Here is a 22,212-nt window from a genome sequence, read left to right on the forward strand (position 1 = left end):
TTTCGTTTTCATGTGTCTGTAGTCTGAGTGCTCCTGCTGGCAAGAGAAAAGCTCTTTACTCTGTGGCAAAAGTGAAATCAATGAACAATGCCACATACATTGTACAATACTGTTCTCACAGTTTCACTAAGACACATAAACATAAATACCTCCATTCTATAAGAAATTGCTCTTTCAATTTTATACACAGAATTGCCAGTAAGCATTTGGATTTTAAAGTTCGTCATGCTCTCAAATTAAAAAAAAAAAAAAATTTATATATAGATATATATAGAGAGAGAGAGAGAATTTTACATATACTTTAAAGTCTTCTCATCCCAATGGCTTAGAGAATATCTTCATTTTAAATACATACATACATAGTATAAAAATGTAAATCATTTCAAAAATCTGAAATTGATTAGTCACCACCACCACTGCCAACAACAACCAAATAACATGAAATTTATTTTAATAAGTTTACCAGTTTTATATTATTTGTAAGCAATTTTTTTTACTGAATATCAAATCTTGGAAAAGGTTTGAAAACTCATTACCATTTGCTAAACACACTCTTATTATCCTGTTTCACCCTTCTAAATTCAACTACCTTCTCTCTGTTTTGTATTCTCTCAGGGACAAATTCACATCTTCTATTGCCCCATTTGGAATTTTCCTTTGGGTAACATATCTCCATGATTTTTCCACATTTGAATAAAATGAAAAAATATTATGGTTCACATAAACCTACATCCAAATCATCTATACTAGCATAAAAAGCCATTTTTTTTGATGCTAACATCAGTTCTTTTTTATTTTTTACAAATATAACATCTTACTCATTTTATTCTGTTTTTAGTTTTCCAATTGTGTGCTTGTTATTTAGTTGTCTTGTGACAAAATTATTATTAAATTGAATCCCGACCGATGTTTTTATATAATTCAATAAATATTGCACGCATCATTTATTATTTCTTGATATGCAAAGAATCCATGATGATATTACATATTTAAATATGCTATGGTATATTTAAAATGTTATGGGAGAGACCTTCAAGATGGCGGAGGAGTAAGACGTGGAGATCACCTTCCTCCCCACAAATACATCAGAAATACAACTACATGGGGAACAACTCTTACAGAACACCTTGCCTTTTGGGCAAGAAACTCCCCACATACCTGAGCAGGGCAAAGAAAAAAGAAAAAACAGAGACAAAAGAACAGGGATGGGACCTGCACCAGTGGGAGGGAGCTGTGAAGGAGGAAAGGTTTCCACACACTAGGAAGCCCCTTCACTGGCAGAGATGGGGGGTGCGTGGGCAGGAAGCTTCAGAGCCACGGAGGAGAGCGCAGCCACAGGGGTGTAGAGGGCAAAGCGGAGAGATTCCTGCACAGAGGATCAGTGCCGACCAGCACTCACCAGCCCGAGAGGCTGGTCTGCTCACCCGCTGGGGCGGGTGGGGCTGGGAGCTGAGGCTCGGGCTTCGGAGGTCGGATCCCAAGGAGAGGACTGGGGTTGGCTGCCTGTGCGAGGAGAGGGGTTTCAGAGCACCACCTAAACTAGCTCCAGAGCCGCGGCCATCAGCGTGGACACCAGAGACAGGCATGAAATGCTAAGGCTGCTGCTGCAGTCACCAAGAAACCTGTGTGCGAGCACATGTCACACGTATAAAAAGTGAGAAAGTAAATGGAATGCTTCTTTAGAGGATATGAAGACATAGCACAAGGTAAAACAGCTTTTTTTTAAACTCTATGAAACATCTGGAAAACACTATAGACCAAAATTTAGTGTAGTGTAGAGCATCTTGGAAGCCATTTATGTCAATTTAGTCTCTAAATTATTATGCCTAACACAGGGTCTTGGTCAACATAAGTGCATTTTTGCCTTTATGAAGTGTTTTTCTTGAAGTGGCTCCAGTGGCATAAATCCCAAGGATTTCTATAAAATAAAGCACAGGATACAGTCCAAACTCAACTTATTTTCATGTTGATTTACATATATGATAATTTATGTGATGGATATCTTATTTAGGCATCTACAGGAATATTTCATTTTTTCTGTTGTTACAGATTTACTTCTATTTGAAGAAGGAATAATTGCTTTTTATAATTCGATTGATGGTTTATTTGAGATGCCTTTTATTTGAGAATCACTAAGTTAGCTGCCAGAGATGCAGAGGTAGAAAATTCATGTAGCTTGGAGTTCAGCATAAAAGTAAAATGAATGAACAATTATAACAGAGTTTGGGAAAAGTGTTATGATGTAGTTATGCCCAAAGGCCTGCGGGGTTACAGTGAAAGGGTTCAAACTGAGATTAAAAGATCAATGTTTGAAGGATGAATAGGAGTTAGATATAACTAAAGTTAAAGAGAATGAAGAGAGAAGAACATTCTTAACACGGGAAACAGACTGCATGGATGAATAAGAGGTGTGCTGAGAATTTCAAGTGGTTCAACATGACTGAATTGAAAAATGAATATGATGCAATGGCAGAATATAAAGGATCCCACGGTACTTGAACTTTCCTTTTTTCACTTTACCTATGTTCCTTCCCCATAAATTCCCTGTCTCAGAAGCTCCGGTGTCTCCCAGGATCTTCTTATTCACCCAGAAAATAAAGAGTTAGTTGAAATCACAAACTAGTAAAGCTGGAAGGAATCTTAAAGGTGATATATTAAACCCTTCATTTTTCAGATAAATATCTTTAAGTGCATAAAATTTAATTTTCAATTTGTAAATAGGAATTCAAATATGACTATAAACTAAGACTTCCTGCTTTAATTTCAAATATTTTACTAAAGAATTTGTTGATAGTCTCCTATTTTTCAATCAGATTTTCAACCAGCTGAACATCTTGTTTTATTCAAGCTTAAAAGCCAGCTACTGGATGAAACTTATTTTTAGAGTAAAATGTTAAACCCCCAGCTTTTTTCCACCCAGTTTCAATTATTTTGTCAGAGGTCCTTGTTAATTCTACACACATTCACTAGGCAGAGTTGATGGGCACTACTGAGGCCTAATTATTCTTGAATAACATACCACACATATCTAAATCATTCCCTTATGATTGGGATGACTTATAGCCTGGCTTTCCCAGGAGATGCTCACTTTACTACTGTTGTCCTAAATGTAATTACTCATAGCTTTTATTTTGTTCTCTAATAGCACCCAAGTTTGGACAATAAATGATATGGTCACCTTTCTAGTCAGTCAGATGAGTCCCTTTTACAATTAGCATAATTGTCCTACAAAATTTCACCCAATACCATTTTAAGTTATAATTCAGCTATTCCATAATCAAGATAAATGAACAATATGATATAAGCACTCTTATCAAATTGTCAAGGAACAGGGAAGTCCCTAAACTTATCGATACCAGGAACATATACTCTTAGCACATTTATTCTAGAACAGGATCAGGGGAGTTATGACCATGAGTTGTGTCTGGGATACTTCTAATGGGACATTCTGAAAGTGGATGTGGTCTTTAAGCTTTCCAAGGTACTTTTAAAGAACTGACTGATTTTGTATGCCTTTAATTGTGAGAAATGTATATCTTCTTTTATACCTCGGCTAAAATATCTCTTCCTGCCATTTCCTACACAGTGTGAGAAGGAACTTAGCAGAGAGTGAAGATCCCTAGATAACAACCTACTGCCAGTCTAACAGCCCCCACATAACAGTTATTTTTGCTTTGCCCATGGAACTGCTCTATGTTTAATGCCTCCCTGATTGAGGAACCAAATTTAACCTCCTCAGAGCCATGAGAAAAGTCCTGTGAGCCTGTGTCATTTCTGAGTGCCCTTATCCAGGTACAAAAGCTATTGAGCTGTTTTAAAGCACCATTTCTTATTTCCAGAAATGTGATTACCCCTGCTGTAGAAAAGGGAAATAAAACCCTCTCTGACAGAGAACAGCTATACTTTCATGTATATGTTTAACAAAGTGGGGATGAAGAAAAATACAAGAAGCAAATGGAAACTCACATCCTTCATATAATAGAAAAGATCTAGGCACCCTTCCAAGAACTTTTCAGCTTAGGTTAAAACTGTCTGGAGTGAGGCACCATTAAACTCAGTAATACTCCAGACATATTTGTTTAACAATAAATAATTCCACAGTAAATGATTCTGGAAATGGAGTTGTGGTAAAGATATTCATGTATTTAGATACTTTAAAGTAAGTAATTTTTTAAAATGATAAATTACATACACTTGAAAGGATTAGTACAGTGAGTTAACTGATGATGCATATTTGCCTAAAGTTGTCCTAGTGGGTTTTCTATACATAAAAGAGAAAATTCAGTTATACTTAGCGACAACTCTTTTATTCCTGAAATCCAGCTGCTCAAGTTCTTAAAAATTGTTTTCCATTGAAGTATATTGAACATGACTATCTATATACATATTTTAACAAACTTTTCCCCAAAAGGTATGTGAAGATAAATCACAGTCCAATGTGTGAGAATCATTTTGCTGAAAACTGTTAGTTCTGATCAATATAAATCGTTTTATTCAACTAATGTCTGTCTAGTCTATATTTAAATGTGTTCAACAATAAGAAATCAATGCTACTTGATTATTATTGTAGAACTTTAAAAAATTTTCTTTAAAGGAAACAAAAGTATGACGTGTTTCCACCAGTGTCAGACTTCATAGGCTAGCTAGATCATTTGTCAATGATATTCTACTGTTCACAGTTTTGTTCTTAACACCAACTCCCCCTACTACTCCCAAGCACACATTAACTCTACTAACTTGGCCTAGTGACCTGACCAGTCAGGCTTGTCTGTGATGCTTACATAGTCATGTAATAATTACATAGGTATTGGCACTCCAAGACACCTGCCAGCAAATCAGGGGAGAATAACATCTAAGTGGGTTGTCACCAAGAGAGCTGAGTTAACCCTATGATGATCAAACTGTCAGAGAAACGCTAGTAAACATCAACCAGTGTGCTTCAGTGCACAGGGACTTGCAGGCTTCTTGGCCTCTGGTCCTCTCATGGAAAAGCAACATCTGCCAGGCCGTACCTGGAAGCCTCATGACTTTGTATAAACTGAGGAGATACCCTGCCCTTGACACTCTCTCTTTCTATGTTTTTCCTTTTATAGTCTATCTAAAGAGAATGGAAGCATTTTGATCACACAACGCTTTTACTAAAAAATGCACAGAATCTCCAAATCATATAATTGTTTCTCTCCCACTCTCTTTCTCTCCCTGTGTTTGTCTCTCCTCTCATTTTCTCTACACACACACACACACACACACACACACACAAACACACACACACATTGCATTCCACTTCATTATACAGCATAGTATGTCTGACAATGCAAAAAGAACCAGCAACTTTGAGAGGGTTCTTTATCTTTTCATTTCAGAAACAATCCAACAATTAAAAGTAAACATAGGGCTTCCCTGGTGGCGTGGTGGTTGAGAGTCCGCCTGCCGATGCAGGGGACGCGGGTTCGTGCCCCGGTCCGGGAGGATCCCACATGCCGCGGAGCGGCTGGGCCTGTGAGCCATGGCCGCTGGGCCTGCGCGTCCGGAGCCTGTGCTCCGCAACGGGAGAGGCCACAACAGTGAGAGGCCCGCATAACGCAAAAAAAAAAAAAAAAAAAAAAAAAAAAAGTAAACATAATAGTTAAAATAATAAAACATTATGTGATTTACAATCAATATTGTGATTTACAATCATTGTAATCTTTATTTTACAGTCCACATAATATTACTTTTGTAAATACAGCTTTTGGACAACAAATATCAACCAGATTTCCACCTTTACGATCATCCTAATAAGACAAAGAGGACACTCTTGAACTTTAACAGTGTCGAAGAAATGCCTAGGGAAAAAAAATAGGCAAACTCCATAAGAAACTACTAAAAGGAGAAAAGAAAAAAAATCAATCAAGATATTTCAGCTGATGAAAATTCCTTTCCTCCCAAAGCTACCCACAAAGCAGAATAAAATGAAAACACAACTTTTCAACTAAATTCAATATACTTAAATGAGCATTTAGACCTATAAAAACATTGTAAAACAAAAATCCAAAAACTCTGAAAAGAAATAGACAAGAAATACACTGAGAGCTGATCAAACTAAGAAAGTCTGGAGTGGAGGGTGGGTGAAATGAGAGTAGAAGGTCAAAAGGTACAAACTTCCACTTTTAAGATACGTAAGTCCTGGGAGTGTAATATACAGCATGGTGACTATAGTAATAATGCTGTATTCCATATTTGAAAGTTACTAAGAGAGTAGATCTCAAAAATTCTCATCACAAGAAAAAAATGTAACTAAGGGTGCTGATGGATGTTAACTAGACCTTATTTTGGTGATCATTTCATGATATATACATATATTGAGCCATTAGAATCATTGTGTTGTTTACCTGAAACTAATATAATAGTTTATGTCAATTATATTTAAATTAAAAAAATAGGAAAAAAAAAACCCTCAGAAGTAAAGCATAAACTGTAAGGTGCCCAAAATAGAAATTAAATTATAGCAGATAATTTTATATTGCTCTACAGAAATATTCTTTAAAATTTATATGATATAAATTCATAGAAGGATGAAATTGACAAAACTGGCCACAGTAGAGATAAGCACACACACACATAAATACATACATACACAGCCCCAGATGGTTTTACTAACCAATACAACCAACCTTTAGATACACAGTAGTGTCAATAAATAAATTGTTTTAGAAAAAAGAAAATGAAAGAAACTTGCCACATGATTTTGTTAAGTAAGTATAAAATTCATGCTTAAAGATGATAAAGACTGCACAAAAAAGAATAATATTATGCATGAATATTGATGGAAAATATCTGAATAAAATATTAGCAAACAGGATCTAATTTAACATTTAAAAAATGATATAACATGACCAAGTGGGTTTGTATGAGAAATGTAAAGGGCATTCAATAGTGAGTCATTTTAATATAATGTACTAATAGGTATAAGGAGAAAAATGATACCTTTATAGAGGCTGAAAATCCTTTTAGACTTAGCTCATCACATATTACTAATTAAAATCTTAGGAAAATAGGAATGGGTGGATACTTCCTTAATATGATAAAATATATATGTATATGTGTATATATCTCAATTTTAAACTCAGCATTCTATTTAACAAAAAAGTAATGAAGGCATTCTGGCTGTGATCAGGAAAAAGGCAAGGATGCTCAACATCTCCAGTAATATTTAATATTGTATTGTAGATATTAACTACTCAATAAAATTTGATAAGAGTAAACAAATTGAGAAATAATAATTTAAAAAATATAATTTATTTGAAGATGGCAAAATAACATTCCTGGAAAAATGTATAAGACTAATAAAACTAATTCAAACAATAAGATAATTCAGCCAATTAGTATAATATAAAATTAACGTACAAAATATTCATGTAATAACCATTTAAAAGATATAGTGAAAGAGAAGACCCTACTCAATATAGCACACAAAAAATAAAATTCTTAGGAATAAACTTAAAACTTTTTGAAACTTGCAAAAAATTAAAATATTCCTAAAAACACAGAAGTTGACTTGAAGAAATGTAAATATAACCCTGTTCTTAGGATATTTGAGTTCTCTCTGAGTTGCTTTATAAATTTAATAAGATCACAGTAAATTTTCATTAAGATTTTTTTCTGGAACTAAGAGTTGATTCTAAATCTCATAGGAAAAAGTAAACACACAAGAATAGATACTGAGAAGGAAGAGTTATGGAGGTTGATGAGCCCTGCCAAAGCTTAAATATCTATTACAAAGCCTCTATACTTAAAACAGAAAAAGAATATAGAAATAGAATACACAACAAAGACAGTATTATGGCTAATTCTGTCCCCCAAAATTCCTATGTCAAAGCCCTAACCCTGGTACTTCAGAATATGATTGTATTTGGAGAATGGGCTTTCAAAGAAGTGATTAAGTTAAAATGAGGCCCTTAGGGTGTGCCCTAATCCAATCTGATTGGTGTCCTTATAAGAAGAGGATATTAAGACATATAAAGAGGCAAGGAGAAAAGACCTGTGAACACAGTGAGAAGGTGGCCTTTTGTAAGCTAAACTGAGAGTCTTCAGAAGAAAGCAAACCTGCTGACACCTTGATCTTGGACTGCCAGCCTCCACAACTGTGAGAAAATTAATTTACCTTATTCAAGTCACCCAGTGTGTTATATTTTGTTATGACCCTAGCAAATATACACAGATAGTATCTCAAATTCTTGGAAAAGATAGACTTTGAAATAAATGGTGCTTGAACCACTGGCAGCTTTATGAGTGTAAAATTAAATTAGATACATTTCTCACTGTGCACAAGAATAATTTCCATTTAGGTATACAGATCTAAATTTAAGAAAAAAATTCGAGTATTAAAAGATAACATGTGTTAATTCTTATACAAGCTCAGTCATCAAAAAAGTCTCTCTAAATATGACTAAAAATTCAGATACAATGAAAGAAAAGAGTGATAAATTTGATTATGAAATATAAAATATTTTTGCATGACAAAAGAAAAACAACATTAAAAACTCAAAAGACAACAACTAGGATAAAATATTTGCACTATATATAATAAATAGAGGGCCAATATTAGACTAAAAGAACATTTTTAAATTGAGGGTAATAAAGAACTATATTCCTACAGAAAATTTTGTAGAAAACATCAATAGAAAATTAACAGAAGAGAAATAAAGAATGACCTTTAAAAATATGAAAAGATATTCAACTTCATATATACTAGAGTAAATGAGGATTAAAACTGTGTTGACATACTATTTCTTACCCATCAGATTAGTAAAAATTGAACAACCTATATCTATTGGTGAGGCTGTGGGTAAAAAGGCACTCTTTTACATTGCTGGCCATAATGCAAAATGGCACAAATTTTAGAAAGGAATTTAGCAATAAAATGACATGATATATATACAACCTAACCCCAAATAGGTCAGAATTTTGTTGAACTTTGTGTGTGTATGTGTAACAGAGAGATAGACTGATCAAGAAATAAATCTGATTGAAGGGCATATAAAAGTGTCTCTGAATTAGTTTTGTAACTTTTCTATAATTTTAAAATAAAAATAAAATAATTTATAAAGAATGTAGGGAAGAGCATTTTTATGACATTGAGTTGGGTAAATTTGGGTTAGGAAAATATTTCTTAAGCAAGTAACAAAAAGCACACCTCCCCCCCAAATTTTTGCAATCTAGGAGAAGATAAGTAGAATGCATATAATTAACTGAGGATTAATATTCATAATAAATAAATAATATTCACAGTTATAATTTCTAATAGAAAAATAGGCTAATCATGAAAACTTAATTGAGAGAATAAGAATGCTTAACATTTGATAAAATGTAAAAACATTCTAAAAATCTATACTAACCAAATTAATTTTAAAAACAGCCTTAGAATACTGAACATAGATTTTAAATAATATTATACTAATAGTCTTTGATGTTACACCAAGAACTCTCAAACTTTGCTGAAAGTATTACAGTACTTTGGAACACAGTTTGGGAATATCTTAAAAAATGGAAAATCTATGTGTCCTATATTCAGTAATTCTGTTCCTATGTGCATCCAAGAGAAAATTCCCTTCGTGTTAAAAAGAAAGATCTATGCAACAATATTACTTTATTATGATATAAAAACAAAAAAAGGAACAACCTCAGCTTTATCAATTAATAGGATAAATAGTGGTGTATTCATGTAATTGAAAACTAAAGAACAATTAAAGAGAATGGATTATATGTATATATCTTTCTATTTGTATACATGAACCTCAAAAACATAATTTGAGGGCTTCCCTGGTGGCGCAGTGGTTGAGAGTCCGCCTGCCGATGCAGGGGACACGGGTTCGTGCCCCGGTCCGGGAAGATCCCACATGCCGCGGAGCGGCTGGGCCCGTGAGCCATGGCCGCTGAGCCTGCGCGTCCGGAGCCTGTGCTCCGCAACGGGAGAGGCCACAACAGTGAGAGGCCCACGTACCACAAAAAAAAAAAAAAAAAAAAAACATAATTTGAGGGGAAAAGTATATATAGAATTATATGTAGAGTAGTATATGTTACATAAAATTTAAGAACTCAAGAACAATACATGTTTAATATATTCAGACACATGTAGAAAAAGCATAACAAAGGGAAGTATTATATAGACAACTCATGAGAGTGTTTTTATCTCTGATTCCATTCAGAACATGGAATGTAGAAGAGGTAGAGAGTTTCTCTTGAAAGGATTTTCAATATTTATTCTGAAATCAACTTGTTAAATATGGATGATTGGATTATGGTTGATTCCTATATTACATATACATTTTTCTAAGTATTTTAAATACTTCTAATACAAAAGTATATTTATAAATAAAATGTAACTGTAGTTGATGTATTTGCTTTTATCCTGTTAAACAGTGAGCCTGTCTCTGATTTGTAATTTTCCTGTTCTCCTTCCTCCCTTCCTTGTCCACACTTGTCTCCTCTTCCTTTTCTAAAATGCTTAGGATCTACATCATAATACCACATACAATAATAAGTGTTAAGAATTAGATGGGAAGGCTCTAAATCCTGGTGTCACTTCTTACTAGCTGAATAAGCTTACTGAGATACTAAAATTTGCATAATTTTCCTAATCTTTTGTGAGCTACTGCTAGTAACCAGCTACAACTAGCTATATCAAACTAACTAGCTGCTATGTACTACCTCAAAATATATGCCTTAGATGGATCTCAAAAGCATAATTTGAGGGAAAAAAGCATATTTCAAAATACATACAAGTCTCTTTCTTTCTGTCATACCAACGTGGAGATTTTGGAGATATTTGACTAAATTTAGAGTCTATTTAGTAGACAGAATCTCCTTTTTCCACTTTACCCTTTTCATGCATCCCTTCCTTTCCCTCTTCCCACCCTCCCTCCCTCTCTCCCTTCCTTCCCTCCTTCCCTCCTGCCTCCCTTCCTTCCTTCCTTCCTTCCTTCCTTCCTTTACATTTTCTCTCTTTTTAGCTAAATGTCATTTCTTTTGCTCAGAGTCAGGCAAAATATCTCTGCTGAAATGGCATCAGTGGTAGCCTAGTGGATTGTCAACATTTTTTAACCACTATGCAATTATACTATCCACCCTCACCAAAATGTCAGTGAAGAACATGTGGGAAGCTGCTCCCAACCCTGCCCAATAATAAGAAGGCTTCCTTCAGGTGTCAACAGATGTTGACTGGTAAACATGAACTTCTACCTCCACCTGAAAGTACCAAGGCAACCCCCCTTCCATGATGGAGCAGTGTCAGAAAAAGCCACCAAAATTAGAAAGTTTAAATAAGATTCTGTATCTCATAATATAATATGAAAGTGTCTAGGTTTCAAACAAAATTCAAGACACAGGAAGATCTCAAACTGAATTTTAAAAAATCAATTGCTGCTAACACTGAGATGACAGAGATATTAGACTTAGGACTTTCAAACAGCCATTATGAAAATGTTTCAATAACCATATACAAGAAGTAATTAAAACTAGAAAGGTAGGGACTTCCCTGGTGGCCCAGTGGTTAAGACTCCACACTTCCACTGCAGGGGGTGCGGGTCAATCCCTGGTCAGGGAACTAAGATCCCACAGGCTGCATGGGCAGCCAATAAAAATAATAGAAAGGAAAAGCAAAAAATAGAAATTCTCAACAAAGTAATAGATTATATAAATAATCAAATGGAAATTATTAAACTTAAAAAATATAATAACCAATATAAAAAGCTCAGTGGATGTGTTCAACAACAGACTGGATATGGCAGAGTAAGGGATCAGTGAGCTGGAAGACAGAACAAAATAAATTGCTCATATGAACAAGAGAGATAAAATAGGTTAAACAACAACAAAACAAAGCAAAAAATGTGATCAGAACCTCATGAACATGTGGTACTATAACATAGATCTAATAGCTGAAAGCTTCACAAATGTGCTAAGAGCCAGATACCTACAGATTCAAGAAGTGGAGCAAAACCCAAATTGGATAAATGCAAAGGAATCTGTGGCAAGACATATCATAATTACACTTTTGAAAAGTAATGAAAGAAAAAATCTTGAAAGCAGCTAGAGAAAAGAAACACCTTACCTATGAAGAGAAAATAATTCAAATGATAAATACAGCTTATCAGAGACAAAGGAGGCCAGAAGGAAGTGGCACAATGTTTTTAAATACTGGAAGAAAAGAATTATCAACCATGGAATCTGTATCTGGCAAAGCTATGCTTTAAGAATGAAGGAGAAATCGAGACATTCTCAGCTGAAGGAAAACCAAGAAAATCTGTTGTGAGATCTACCCTAAAACAATGGTTGAAAGATGTTATCTAAACAGAAAAAGAAATAATAAAAGAAAAACTATTAGAGCATCAAGAGTAAAAAAAAAGACATGATAAGCAAAAATGTGAGAAAATAAAATAGGCTTTCCTTCACCTGTTGGATTTCTTAAGTTATGTGTCATCGTTGAAACAAAGATTATAACATTGTCTAATGTGGTTCTAAATCTGTATACAAGAAATATTTAAGACTGGACACCCATTGGCCAAATAACAACAAAAAACCTCAGCTAAGTCTCACACCTTATACAAAATTAATTCAAAATTGATCAGAGACTTAAATGTCAAATAAAAAACTACAAGTTTTTAGAAAAGAAATGTAGGTAAAAATTTTTAGTATCTAGGACTAATCGAAGAGCTTTTAGACTTGGTGCCAAATGCACAACCCACACAGGTATAAATTAACAAATTGGACTTTATAAAAATTAAGAACTTCTGCACTGCCAAAGGGTATGTGAAGAGGATGAAAGGACAAATTACAGACCAAACGAAAATATTTGTAAACCACATGTCCAAAAAGCGTTTAGTATCCAGAATAAATAATGTACTCTAATCTTAATAGAAACCAACCAAATCCAATAGAAAATGGGCAAAAGACATGAAGAGACATTTAACTGAAGAAGATATACAGATGGCAAATAAGCACATGAAATGATTTTTAACATCATTAACCATTAGGGAAATGCAAATTAAAACCATAAAGAATAAACAAGACAAAAAGACAATCCTCAGAATGGGAGAAAATATTTGCAAATGAAGCAACTGACAAAGGATTAATCTCCAAAATTTACAAGCAGCTCATGCAGCTCAATATTAAAAAAATAAACAACCTAATCCAAAAATGGGCAGAAGACCTAAATAGACATTTCTCCAAAGAAGATATACAGATTGCCAACAAACACATGAAAGAATGCTCAGCACCACTAATTATTAGAGAAATACATATCAAAACTACAATGAGGTATCACCTCACACTGGTCATAATGGCCATCATCAAAAAAATCTACAAACTATAAATACTGGAGAGGGTGTGGAGAAAAGGGAACCCTCTTGCACTGTTGGTGGGAATGTAAATTGATACAGCCACTATGGAGAACAGTATGGAGGTTTCTTAAAAAACTAAAAATAGAACTATCATATGACCCAGCAATCCCATTACTGGGCATATACCCTGAGAAAACCTTAATTCAAAATAGTCATGTACCACAATGTTCATTGCAGCTCTATTTACAATAGCCAGGACATGGAAGCAAACTAAGTGTCCATCAACAGATGAATGGATAAAGAAGATATGGCATATATATATATACAATGGAATATTACTCAGCCATAAACAGAAATGAAATTGAGTTATTTGTAGTGAGGTGGATGGACTTAGAGTCAGTCGTACAGAGTGAAGTAAGTCAGAAAGAGAAAAACAAATACTGTTTGCTAACACGTATATATGGAATCTAAAAAAAAAACAAAAAGGTTCTGAAGAACATAGGGGCAGGACAGGAATAAAGACGCAGACGTAGGGCATGGACTTGAGAAGGGGGACATGTGGAGGGGGAAGGGGAAGCTGGGACGAAGTGAGAGAGTAGCATGGACTTATATATACTACCAAATGTAAAAATAAATAGCTAGTGGGAAGCAGCTGCCTAGCACAGTGAGATCAGCTTAGTGCTTTGTGACCACCTAGAGGGGTAGGATAGGGAGGGTGGGAGGAGACGCAAGAGGGAGGAGATATGGGTATATATGTATATGTATAGCTGATTCACTTTGTTATAAAGCAGAAACTAACACATCGTTGTAAAGCAATTATACTCCAGTAAAGATGTTAAAAAAAACCAAACACTAAAAGATATAATTACATACTTATAAGAATGGTTAAAAATGATTGACAATACCAAACGCTGATGAGGATGTAGACTAGATCACTCATATATTGCTGGTAGGAATGAAAAATGGTACAATGACCCTGGGAAACAGTTGGACAGTCTCCTAAACAATCTAAACATGCACCTATCACATGACCCAGCAATTTGCACTCCAGGGTATTTTTCCCAGAGAAATGATGGGTTTAGGTCACACAAAAAACTGTACACAAAGAGTTTTAGAAGTTTTATCCATAACAGCTCCAAACTGGAAAAACTAAATGTGTTTTTCAGTGGGTGAATAGTTAAATAATATACACCCGTATTGTGACATACTACTCAGCAATAAAAATGAATGAACTACTGATACACATGAAGCAACCTGGATAAATCTCTAGAGAATTATGAGTGAACAGAGCCAATCCCCAAATGTTACATGATATATGATTGCATGTACTTGAAATGACAAATTTATAGAAATGAGAACAGATTAGGAATTGACAGTTTATAAGGAGTAGATGGGGTGTAAGCAACCTGGGATGGCTATACAAGGGCAATATGAAGGATTCTTGTGGTGATGGAAACATTCTGTATCTGCCTGTAGCAGTGTCAGTATTTTGGTTCTGATATTTTACTATAGAGTTGAAGATGCTACCATTAAGAGAAATTAGGTAAAGGACACATAGGATCTTTCTGTATTATTTCTTGTAACTGTATGTAAATTTATAATAATTCCAAAATAAAAAGTTTTATCAAAAAAACAAGAATTTTTAAAATTTTCACATTGGAATACCTTGGAACATTGGCACAGAGGGCCAATCTAAAGCAATTAGATAGAACAATGGTAGGAATAAATAAAAGACATAAATATATGACCAATTAGATTAATCCTGAAGAACTTGCCCTAAGATTAAGGAAAATGGTATCACATTCAGAAATTTGCATGTGGTTTTGTTTACATTTTCACTTTAATATCAGACTATAGTATTTTACAAAAGTCTACATCATTATAAAATAACAAAAGTAAAGGCTGCCATTACTTGAGCACTGTGTAGATTTTCAGCACTGTACTGCTCTGTGGGTAGCTTTACAATCATTGATGCACTAGATCCTCTCAAATCTCGTTGAGACTAGAACCGTAATTATTTTGAAATGCTTGAGACAAACAGAGGTGAAGTTAATTATGTAAGACCAAATAGTTAATAAATACTGGATTGAACTCATTTGTGACCTGATGATAAATACTGGGTTGAACTCAAGTATTTGTGACCTGAGAACCCGAAGTTTTTAAACCCTATACATCCACCAGACAGATTACCAGAGATTTTAATTTTTCGTCCCTCTCTTTCCCTCTCCTTCCTCACCTCTGATTCTTAGTCACACCCCCACCCTTCTTTCTCCCTCCCTGCCCACCCCCCCACCCCCATCCCTAGCATTTAATTACAACCACTTTATGTCTGGCACTGAACTAGATGGTAGAAATAAAAGATTATATGTACTGATAATTCAGGTCAGTAAGATATAGTCTTCATCTTTGAAATAATGCTCTGTTTCTCTTTAAATAAAAGACAGTATTTTGAAAGAGCAAGTTGACAGTTTGCTCCTGCCCCCTAATAAACTGTTCTGATCCTTCTTGTATCAGAAAAATAAGAAAGTTTAATTTTATATATATATAAATTGTTAGTATTTTTTTGCTGCCTTTTGCCCCACGACCACTATTAAGAACTTGTTCTGGCTGGCAGGGCTTTTCCCTCTCCGAAGTGCTAGGAGGATGATGAGCTGGAAATCAGGAGTTCAGGATTTATTCTTATGAAACCATCATTCTTCTAAATTCAGGAGAAAAAGGAAAACTTCTACTGACTTCCTTCAGAGTCCAAAATATATTCCATAATATTGGGGATACATCCATTTCTGTCAAGATCAAAATGTATAGATATGAAAATTTGAATAATGAACTTTAAAATGGTTTTAGAAAAAAATTTAGGTTATCTCCCCCAAATTTCTGCCATATAGGAAGCTATATTACTTTGCTCACTTAATATGTTAGTTACTGATTTTTGAGCACAAAAATGTAATACCTGATGCGTTTAATAATGAACATGTCATGGTTTTTTCTCTCTATCTTAAAAAAATTATCTATTTATCAATAACTTGCAATCCTGGATTTTTTACTCTATTTTCTTTAAAATTATATAATTATATATCTCTTGAATTTATGAGCTACCTCAAATTTACCACTTGAAAATTTGTTAAAATGAAAGCAAACATCCCTTTCTCAAAATGCGTGTGGTTTTTTTTTTACTTCTTATTTACTATTTCTATTTAGAAAAATCGTTTTTATTTTTATTTGCATATTTATGCACAGTGAAGCCACAGGAGGAGAGAATAAAGGTTTTCTTCTCAGAAGGGGACATCTGTAGATACCCTAAGCTCACAGGTAGCTTCAGGGTAGGATTTAGTTAGATGAGAAAGGGAAAGAAATCAACTATAAGAAAGTCATCCATGAAAATCACTTTATTGCCACATAGCTGGTATCCTGTTCAGAATTCCATAACTTGGCAGACATTGGGAGCATACTGCCTGATAACTGAGTATCACTGTATTTCTTGAATAGGATTCCAATGAGACACATATCCATGGGGATCTTTTATAGTGAAATAGAAAACTCAATTTTTCTCCAGTAAATTGTGATGTAACACTGTTTTTCAGAATAAATGAAAAGGAAGATAACAGAGGAAAGAATCATCATGTGCCACCATGCACATTCTGCCCATTGGTTCTGAATTATTCAGCTACTATGTGAAAACCTGGGCATAAGTCCTGACCTATCGTGCCAGTTACACCAGAGCCATCTGATGGTTTGTTGACATTCAGATTTTTAGTCCCCCAAACAGAGTTCCCCACTGAAACAGAATCTGCTTCATTCTTACTCATTCTACAGGGAGAGAATTGCTTCTCTAAACATCTACAGCCTCCTGGGTAGTTAGCATCTTGAATCACACCTGGAAATGACTACATAGCTGGTCCATAAGGCATCAACAGCAGATGTCCTGCACTGTGTGCAGAGGAAGCTCTTTCCAATACCTAAATCTAGGACTAAGAAGTGTGTTTCTTTCATTTATTATGCTGTTATTTCATGGTTCCAGGAACAGTGTTTTAGTCAGCAGATGGAGAGCTAGATCACGCCTGCCTTCTTATTTATTATCAATAGTTTGCTGTATCCTTAGAGGAATGAACAACTATTGCACTGCTTAGAACAAAAAGAAAATTATAAAATTAGTGTTAAAATCAAGCATCTATTCCTCTCGTTCCCCTTTAGGGGGTGTCCAATAAATGATTTGTAGGCACTTATATAATGCAGTTATGACTGTTTATAGAATTGGCTATTCAAAGCATAATTCTTCTGGTCATATATTGTACATCATAGAGTTTAATTAAAAGTGTATCTGCTTCACTATGTAGTAAATGTTGCATGCACCTTACCTCACAGTACATACATATTTCATGTTATAATTATGCATTTCACAATCTAAAGTTTGCATTTAATTATACAAAAAAGTTTTACAATTTACAAACTTCGTAGATGATAAACACCATTTTTTTAGGAAGGAATGAGGGGAATGTGAAAACAGGGGTTCTCTTAAAGAATTTGTACTTGAAAATTTAACCTCTCTAATATCAATTGCTTTTATCTTTAGAACCATATATTTTAATCCAATATATCATATATATCTTATAGAATGTTTTAGCTGAGGGCCAAGCTGAGGATGATGATACTGAGAATCATAATTCTTGTTTTTACAAGCCCAAAAACATTTTCTGTGAAAAGGCAAATATTTTAAGTTTGTGAAATTTGACATAAATACTCTTAGATGTGTCTTTTGTTAGCCATTCTCTTTTGGGCCTCCTTAGACTTTCAGTTAGTACTGCTGCCATCACTCTTTTAAAACCTGATCTCTGGAATGAAGCTGAAACTTGCTATTTACAAAGAATTTGCTCTGAAATTGACCCTACCTCTCCCAGGGTTAGGCTCATTTAAGTGTCACCTCTATGTGAGCACATCTTGCTGAACAAGCCACTGTTAACATTTTCCTAGAAAAGTACCTGCTTCTTTTTTCATACCTAAGTTGTGTAGATTGGCCTCGAGTCTATTTGTTGCATCACTGTAGATGACTTTTTATTTCTGTTGCTGCTTTTAATGTTTCCTAAGTTTTATTTTCATCAGTTTTGCCTAAAAGAAAACTACTTTAATACAAAGACACAAATAGATTAAATGCACAATTATGGATAAAGATATCCTATGACAATGCAGCTAAAAAAAGTTGGAATGACTATATCTCAAACAGAGGGCAAAATATTACCAGACATATGGAGGATCAATTCATAATTATGAAAAAGCCAGTTCATGAAGGACATAACAATTCTAAACATTTATGCATTGAATAATGTACCTTAAAAACACATGAAGCAAAAACTACTAGTACTGCAAGGAGAAAGACAAATCCATAATTATTATCAGAGATTTCAGAAACCTGAATTCAATAATTAATTAAAAATATGGGAGAAAATCAGTAAAGACATCGAAGACTTGAAGAATACTACCAACCAATCAGACCTAACTGACATTTATAAAACAGTTCACCCAACAATGAAGAATATATATTGTTTACAAGTGCTACTGTATTTACCAAGAATGATTTATTTTTGGCCATATAACAAGTCTCAATACATTTTAAGTACTCTAATTACATAAAGTATTAATATATTCTTTGACCACAATTGATTTAAAATACATACCAACAGCAAAAAGTTATATAGATGATCCCCAAATATTTGCAGACTAAATAACACATTTGTAAATAATGCAGGGGACAATGAAGAAATACAATTAAATTTGAAATAATTTTAAACCAAATAGCAATGAAAAGATGGCACATAAAAATTTGTAGCATGCTGCTAATGCAGTAAAGAGGGAAATTTACATCACTAACTGCCTAAATTAGAAATTATGAAAGATATCAAATCACTGACCTCAGCTTCCACCTTCAAAATTTAGAAAACAATTAGTGCAAAAACCAGAAGATAGGAAATGGATATCAATGAAAGAGTAAAGAGTCAAAAAATGCAGAAAAATTGATGAAACCAAAAGGTAGTTTGCTGAGAAGAGAAATAAATATAACAATCATCCAGCCAGACTAATCACAAAATAAAGTCATAAACTACAGGAAATAGGAATGAGAAAGATAACATTGCTAAAGATTCTACAGATATTTAAAATACATTAAGGAAATAACATGAAAAACTTTAAAGCAATTCAATTGACAACTTGGATAAAATGAAAAAAAATTCTTTAAAGAGAAAAATTATCAAAGTTTGCTTAGGAAGAAACATATAACCTAAATGACTCTAATCCACATATAACCTAAATGACTAATCCATTAAAGAAATTTAAAAAATTTTAAAACCTTTCTCACAAAGAAAACTTCAGGCCCACATGACATTACTGAGAAATTCTATATAACATTTAAGAAAGAGATAATACCAATTCTACATGATTCTTCCAGAAAATTGCATAAGAAACACTTTCAGATTCTTTCTATGAAGCTAGAATTAGTATGAAACCATACCAGACAAAAAAGATATTACAAGAAAAGAAATCTACAGAACAATGTCTCTCATAAATATAGATGCAAAAAAACTTTTCAAAATTATAGCAAGTTGGGCTTCCCTGGTGGCGCAGTGGTTGAGAGTCCGCCTGCCGATGCAGGGGACACGGGTTCGTGCCCCGGTCTGGGAAGATCCCACATGCCGCGGAGCGGCTGGGCCCGTGAGCCATGGCCGCTGAGCCTGCGCGTCCGGAGCCTGTCCTCCGCAACGGGAGAGGCCACAACAGTGAGAGGCCCGCGTAACGCATAAAAAAAAAAAAAAAAAAAAAAAAAAAATTATAGCAAGTTATATTCAATGATATTTAAAAAGGACAGTATAACTTGGCAAAATAGTGTTTATCTGAAGAGTGCAGTGTAGGTTTAACATTTGAGAATGAAGTCATGTTATTCATCATAGAAATAAACTAAAAGATAAAAGCTATGCTATCATCTCAATAGACACTAAAAGAACCACTGACAAAATTCAACATCCATTCTTGGTACAAACTTCCTCAGCACACTAAGACTATAACCAAACTTTCTCAATCTCATGAAGGGCATGTACAAAAAACCTTACGGCTTACACCATATTTAATAATGAAAGACTGAATGCTATAATGTTAAGATCAGGAAGAAAACAAAGATATGCACTCTCACTATGTCTATTCAATGTTTGACTGAGAGTTCTGGCCAGTACAAGTAAATAAAGTATAATTGATTTTTTTTAAAGACTTAAAATAATACATGAACGTACCTGTACTTGCTGATGAAAGGACTGTTCATGTAAAAAAAAAAGTGATAAAATTTTAAAAAGAGCTACTATAACTGCATTGACACCAGATCAATATGCAAAAGTCAACTTTAATTCTATGTTCTAGCACAAATTTAATTCTATATTACAGTAATAATCAGAAATTGAAATAAAAAGAATCATAAGATTTACAATAGCAAGATCTAAGTCTGTCTGAAGATGTGCATATCCTGAACATTAAAAACTGTAAAACATTGCTGAAAAGAATTAAAGAAGACCTAAATAGATGTAGACATATAGGTATTTAATATATATAATAACATTTATTTATATACATTTAATTATATTCATATATCTACATATTATATGTATATATTTTATTTATATATATTTAATATATTTATTAAATGTATGTATATAAATTACTGTTATGTATAATATAGTATTTATATACCAGAAAACCGATTATAGTTAAAGTGCTAATTCTACTCCCAAATTAATATATATATTTAATGTAATCTCAATCAAAATCCCAGCAGCCTTTTGTAGAAACTGATGATTCTTAACTTCATATAGATATATGAATAATCAAATCATTTTGAAAAAGAACAAAGCTAGTAGATAATTTATCCTATCTGGCATTAAGACTTATTATGAAGCTGTTATTGAGAGAGTGTGGTACTAACATCACAGCAGACAAAAATCAATGGCATAAAATAGATAATCAAGAAATAAACCTACACGTAAAAGGAAAATAATTTTGGAGAAAGATCTAAAGGCAAATCAATTGAGAAATGTTAGTCTTTTTTTTTTTTTTTTTTTTGGCGGTACACGGGCCTCTCACTGCTGTGGCCTCTCCCGTTGTGGAGCACAGGCTCCGGACGTGCAGACCCAGCGGCCATGGCTCCCGGGCCCAGCGGCTCCGCGGCATGTGGGATCCTCCCGGACCGGGGCACGAACCCGTGTCCCCTGCATCGGCAGGCGGACTCTCAACCACTGCGCCACCAGGGAAGCCCGAGAAATGTTAGTCTTTTCAATAAATTGCTCTTAAACTAAAATTAAATTAAATTTAATTTAATTTAAATTGCTCTTAAATTAAACTTTAATTTATACCTTATACCTAAAAAAATTAGTGTATAATAACTTATATCCAAAATACGTAAATGAACTTTAACACATATGTCACACCTGCAAAATTTAATACAAAATGTTTCATCACCCCAAATGTAAAATGTAAAACTTCAAAAATTCTAAAAGTAAACATAGAAGAAAAAATGGTGACCTTGGGTTAAACAAATGTTTCTTATTTATGATGCCAAAGCTATGATCCATAAAGAAAGAGGACTTTATCAAAATTAAGAACTGGTTTTTGTAGAACACTATTAGAACAATGAAAAGTAAATAAATAAACTGGGAAAAATTCCTTGAAACCATATACCTGATAAAGAACTTCCAACCATAATACATGAAACATCTCAAAACTCAATAACAGGTAAACAATAAAATTAGGCAAAAATTTCGAATAGACATTTGACCAAAGAAAATATGGATGTTCAGTTAGCATAGAAATGATATACAACATTATCAGTCATTAGGGAAATGCAAAATGCAATGAGATGTCTCTCTAT

This window comes from Phocoena phocoena, chromosome 4 (assembly GCF_963924675.1).
Source record: "Phocoena phocoena chromosome 4, mPhoPho1.1, whole genome shotgun sequence".
NCBI classification, from domain to species: Eukaryota; Metazoa; Chordata; class Mammalia; order Artiodactyla; family Phocoenidae; genus Phocoena; species Phocoena phocoena.